General features: G+C 39.3%; 1 protein-coding gene across 1 annotated transcript in view; it reads left to right on the top strand.

Annotated features, from left to right (window-relative positions):
- Positions 1–793: 793 nt before the first annotated feature.
- GRIN2B (glutamate ionotropic receptor NMDA type subunit 2B) overlaps positions 794–6000 on the top strand; it is a 232618-nt gene continuing 227411 nt past the window's right edge. The window contains exon 1 of the mRNA XM_072923325.1: positions 794–977. The gene's annotated coding sequence lies outside the window, so the exon portion shown is untranslated. The remainder of the gene's footprint in view (positions 978–6000) is intronic.

Raw genomic sequence — 6000 nt, 5'->3', positions numbered from 1 at the left:
CTCTAGGTGGACATTTTCTCAAGATGATGGGGGAAGAAGGACAGAACATTGTGTGCTTTTCTGAATTCAGTGCTTAATAAGGAGTGAGGAAAAGGCCTAGCCCATGCACAGCAAGGGTACATATTTTACATTTTCCCACTGCCAGGGCACAGAAACACAATCAACACTTAGATCCTGTAACATGACAGGTAGAGGACATACTTACAGACTTGCTGGTGGATGGAGGTTAGTCAGCTGAAGATAGCCCTGTCTCTGAGCTCATAATCACTGTGAAGGTGAAAGAGAACTTATATTTGAGTAAGGCCTGGTCTTGGGGTCAGGTTTACAGCTAATGTATGGAAAAAACCCAAAAAAAAAAAAAAAAGAAAAAAAAAAAAAAGAAAATCAGAGCATGATGCATTTTGTGGGTAGTGCATGACATTAAAATGCTGAGGTTTGAGTTTGGGTCAGGCCTAACATGAGAGCAAAAATGGGCTGCTGGGCTTCAAAGCTGTTGAGACAAATGCCTCCATTTCAATTTGATGGTAGATTAAAAGATGCAGCTGAAGTGTACTAGAGGTCTTTTGCTTATTGCCTCTTCCTAGATGTCTAAGTAAAGGAAAAAAGAAGGTGGCAGTTTTCTTTAGAATACAGAGTAATCTGACAGAAATCTTAATGTTTCTTCCAGCCAGAGGGCTGAATTATTGAGTCAGCTGGCTCACTTGGAAACAGCTCAAGCAAAAGAAATCTATCTCCATTTGCATAGAGTAATTTGCCAAGGGTAGGTCTCATTTTATCAGGAAGGTGTGGTGGTGATGGAGCAGCAGGACAACCTCAGTTGCTGTAGGTAGATATTCTCTCCCAGGACTGTGAATATTCATGCTTAGCACATGCTTTTCCATCTTTTGAATTAATGAGACTACTAAATAAATGGGCAGAGGAGCAGGTGACCCTAATGCTGCTGGCTCTCAACTGACCATGGACAGCAATTTTCAGAGGTACTTTTAAGCTCGTTAACATCTCTTCTGTTTGCCCCCCGGCAAAGAGCTATCCTGGGGGACCGCAGCTGCATGCTAATAGAACTAATTTTTCACTTTAAATTGTGTCTAAAGAAAACATTTGTCTTAAATTAGATGGTCAATGCAAATGTACAATAAATACTGTAGTGAGCACCTAACTCAAACCCAGTGAGAACATTTCCAGCTCACAGGCTCTTGGCTTGCTGGTGAAATCATTCATACTTCTGTTTTAAGGAAGGCTTTCAGGCCCATATTTCTGTGTTAGAAAAGTGATCCATTTTTCTAATGTCATGCTGCTCCTTTTTCAGAATCCTTGACAGTATAAGTAGTGTTTTCCTTCTCTACCATTTCTTCCCCTGCACCCTCTTGGTGAGTTATTTGTAATACCATCTGCTTCTCCTGAAGGAGAAATGAGATGAACAGAGAGAGACTCGCTGCTGTTACCAACCCTGAACTTTTCCTGAACAAAAGCAGGGGCTGTTAGGATGTTGTGAACTAAGGGATTTTCAGAACTGTGCCGACAGGGAGCCCAGCTGGTGACAGTAACCAGTGCCTCCTCTTTGCCACATTGACATTAAAGTGAATCCTTTTGCTGGATATAACCTCTCCATATGCTCTTGTGTGTAATAAATGGTATCAAAAGTTCTCACAGAACCTGCAGTTGAAGGAGGGCATAGGAGGTGGGTGGGATTTTGTCTTTGCTTTGCAAACATTGTTTCCCTGTGTAAAGGACTAGAAAGAATCTATGGAGAAATTATAGGAATAATGTGTTTGGAAGGAAAATAGTGATGCTTTGGTGACAGTATTTTTATGTCATAAGGTGTTTAAACAAAAACCACATCCTTTAGGAGAAAACCAAATATTTGTGGACACTGCTGCTGTTAGATTTGGCCTCATTGGTGACATGGGTATTTTTAAGAGTGAAGGATTTATTTTTTTACCTTCAGTAACTTAATGTTCCAAGTGAGTTTATAATAGGACTGATTAACTAGTATCATTTAGTTTGAATGAAATATCAGCTCTGATGTCTCTCTGTACTCTTTTTTGCTCTAGACACTTTTATCAGTCTTGGAGCTATTTAACATTACTTATTATTTTCATAGGAGGTGGTACATGTTTTAGCAATGTCCAATTGAACAAGCATTAAGGATTGGAAGCTGCATAAGTGAAGTTGAGGTATTCTGGGTAGTGTTAAGAACTCTGTGGAATAGCAAGTAAAAAGCTAGAAATGTCCCATTGTTTTTTCTAGAGGTCATTGAAATGGAGTAGGGCTTACTAGCCACTTCACTAGCATGTAGGCCTTCTGGGTAAGAAAAATAAATGTGCTTATTTATGATAGCACCAATACTGTAGAACTTTGACCCAGCTGTAACACATGGAGCAAAAAAGTGGCATGTTATTAACTATTCTATTATCTACAACAAAGCAAGTTAAATGGTGAAAGCCAGGAAACTTAAGTGGCTGAAAACTTATTGGCCTGTCTATTTGTAGTGGGCAGTTTCCCTTTTAATACCAGGGGCTGGGAAATTTCTTGGCATGTGACTAGTTGAGCTTTTGCCTTTATATGGATATTGTGTTAAAGATGAGACCATCTAGGTAAAGCAGATCCCTGAGGGTGCTTGCAGCAGCTCTCAGTAGCATGAGCAGTAAACTAGATAATTGGTGTGTTGGTTCTCATCCAATAATAATTTATTTCCTGAGAGAAACTTCAAAGCTTAATCCTAGAATTAAATCCCCTATTCCTCCTTGGGATTTTAATTTAGTTTTGAATGCTCTGATGGATCATCTGCTAGAACATTAAAGACAGCTTTCAGACATAAGGGTGATTTTTCTGGCTGCTGTATGCCCTGTATGGAGAATAGGTGAATGCAGGTAGTTTCCTGAAGTAACTCTTCTTTAGCTTTTCATCATGATAAGCTGGCAAAAACCACACTTTATCTTTTACTGAAAGCGGGTTTTCAGTTTCCTTTAAACCGTGAAGGCAATCTGCCTAATCCATTTTGCAGACTCTCTTCCAGTGAAGAGAGTCATCACTTGAATCTGGAGAGAACCAGTAAGATTTTCATCAACCAGAAAGTTGATTTTAGAAAAAAAAAACCCAGATCATCTGTCTTGTTAGGGTTGGAACGGGATGGAGATGACTGCTGGGAGGGTTGTGGTTTCCCATTCATTCAAGTGTATCAGGATACTGTATCTTGTTAAGACCAGTGAGATGGGACAAAATCTCCAGCCACTGGAATGATCTTTGCACCCCAGAGGTGGAGAAGGCATCTTCCTCACAGAGATGCAAGGCAGTGCTTCAGCCTTTTCTTTGTTTCTGAGTGGCAGGGTAAAAGGGTCTATGGCTAATGTTTGTACCATGCTTTGATGAAATACAGTACAGCATTTGATGATAATTACTATTTATTATTAGATAGGTGTGCTGCCTTTTGACAGATAGGTTCTTCAGTCTGGGTGTACTATAGGTAGAAGAGCCACATATCATCTTAGAAAATTGACAATGTCAGTTTGAAATCCTGTCTGTACTTCTGCAGTTCAAAAATAACACATTTCCATTTGAAAGAACAATCTCCACAGTTTCTTAGTTTAATGTGCCTGTATTTCATACATAAATGACCATCCAGAAAAAACTATTTCAGTAAGCCTGGCATTCCCTACTCAAAAAAATAAAACAAGTCTATAAAGACACAAAGAAAGCTATTTCTCCTTTAATCTACTTCACATTGGTTTTGATTCTGCATGACAAAAAACCAGTCTGCTAGTTGTTAGGATTTCTGGGGCAGACTGACCATGACAGAGACAGTAGGGGATGCTGCAACTATTGCAATATAAAATGATGAGAGCTCAGCTAAGTGTCCTGGTATGACAGCTGAGACAACATGTGTAACACTTCAAAGCAACCACAGCAGTGTTCACAATTCCCTTCTGTTGGACTGCTGGCAGGATGAGTGTCCTCTGAGTAGCAAACAAAGTGATCAGTCTCCTTGTGCCCAGGTGTCCTTGCAAAAGACTGATGAGAACTCCCCACTCAGTGGCTTCTGGCTCAATCTTGCTCTAGCATCTCTTAGTCCTGAACCATGTGCAAAAGAAAGGAAAACAGATTTCATGCCAGGTGGTTGTGCCACTATCAGGTTTATATTCTTGTTTCTCCATTTGCTTTCTCTTTAATTAGCTGATAAAATTTCTTCCATGATGTGCTTGATGCATCGTGACATGGCATCCTTGTTTGTGAACCTGTATGGCCAATGTTATGGTGATCTTCCAAAACTGACATAGGCCTGGTATCTGACCACCAGGAGAAGGGCATAGACCTATTCAGCCCCTTTATAATCAGACTGGCTGAGCAGAGCGGGGCACAGAGCACCGTATAAAAGAAGCTGGAGTCTTGGTTACCATGCTCTGCAGCCCATGTGCAAACACCCAAAGGAGCCCTACTATGAAAAACCTTTTTATGGTGTGAATTATCCAGAACAATTGATCCGTTTCATTGATTATAAGAAATCGTTTTCCATAGACATGGCTTTTCTTCTACTAATGCAAGCGTGTCTGTGTTTGAACAGAGGACCTATGAAGTGGTAGTCTTTTCCCTTAGCTACAGACCCCATTTATCTAGAGCCCTGGAAATAGGCTCTGATTTTATGAAGTCAGCGGGGCATTTACTAAGGGTCAAAGCTGCTGTAGGGCCTTTGGTCCCTGTCAGTGCTGGCAGAGGCTGTTCTGTTGTGACAGAATGGCTCCGCTGGATTGCACCCTCCCCAACATCATCATTGCTACATCCAGCCCTGGTTGCTTTTGATATAAGAACTTTCATTCACATTCTTTTATCTTAGGCAGGACAAAAATAATATAGCCCTTAATTTATAGTAAACATGGACCCGTTTAAAATAAATCCCTCAATTTGTCTTACAAATAACATTTAAGTGTTTTTGAATTGAAGAGATGTTTGAAAAACCATTTCCTGACAGAGATGCTATTTGTTTCATTTTATGCGGTTTATTCATCTTAGTTGATTGGAGAAAAAAATAAAAGCCTACCCCAGCTAGTGAGAGTAAACCCTGCCACAGTACTGTGCTGCTGCAGATTTTGCAATATTTTTTATTTGGAGACAACCTCCACACACATTATTTACAATAACTATTACATCTTAATATAAAAATAATTTGGGGGTTAGATGCAGTGCAAAATCTTGAGAAGATAATTCTGAAGCAATTGGCATTTTTATGTGCCTGATTTCAAACTTGTAATTGAGCCTGATTTCTTTGGTCAAGGGGAACACAACCATTTTGTCTGAAAAAAATTGTCAAATTGGACACTCAGGCCCCTAATCACTATAGGGAACTTAGCCCTTATGATTTATTTGAGACGGAATTCTAAATATACATATGTAGTATGTTTATGTAAGACGTGCATGGATATCTATCAAGTAGAAAGGCAACTAGTCTCATCCTTAAAAATAAACAAGGCTTTAATGTACCATGTAACTGTGGAGTTGTGTAGTTTTACAAAGAAAAACAGTTAATTAATTCCTTCATCTTAAGATCACAGAGAATTATAACTTTAAATATTGCTGACTTGCTTAACATGATTGCAGCCCCTTGTCAGAAATTGTTCCTAGAAACACTTCTTAACCCTCCATTTTGTGTTTCTAAGTAATATGATGGATGAAAACCACTCCCTCTCTTTTTGTCAAGCTCCTTGTCCACTTGTTTCACGCAGAAGAATGCAGGAGGACTTGCAGAGTCATAGTTTATCCCTTCTTGCCATACAGAAAGGAAAAAATATCCCTTGGCCAAATCATATCTACTATTCCTGTATCACTATTATCAGTGAAAGGAATGGCAAAGTCAAATGACTAATCTCTTCAGCTATTAGCAGCTTCTGTATGTAAGTATCACTCTGCAATTCTTTTCTCCAACTGTTCTGAGATAATTTCAGATTACTTTAGGCTTTGGCTAATATGTCTTCCATTTTTACTGAAATTAGAATGCAAAATATCATAGTC

Source organism: Taeniopygia guttata, chromosome 1A (genome assembly GCF_048771995.1).
Source record: "Taeniopygia guttata chromosome 1A, bTaeGut7.mat, whole genome shotgun sequence".
NCBI classification, from domain to species: domain Eukaryota; kingdom Metazoa; phylum Chordata; class Aves; order Passeriformes; family Estrildidae; genus Taeniopygia; species Taeniopygia guttata.
Note: the sequence above shows the minus strand (reverse complement) of the source record. Positions and strands in the feature narration are given on the sequence as shown.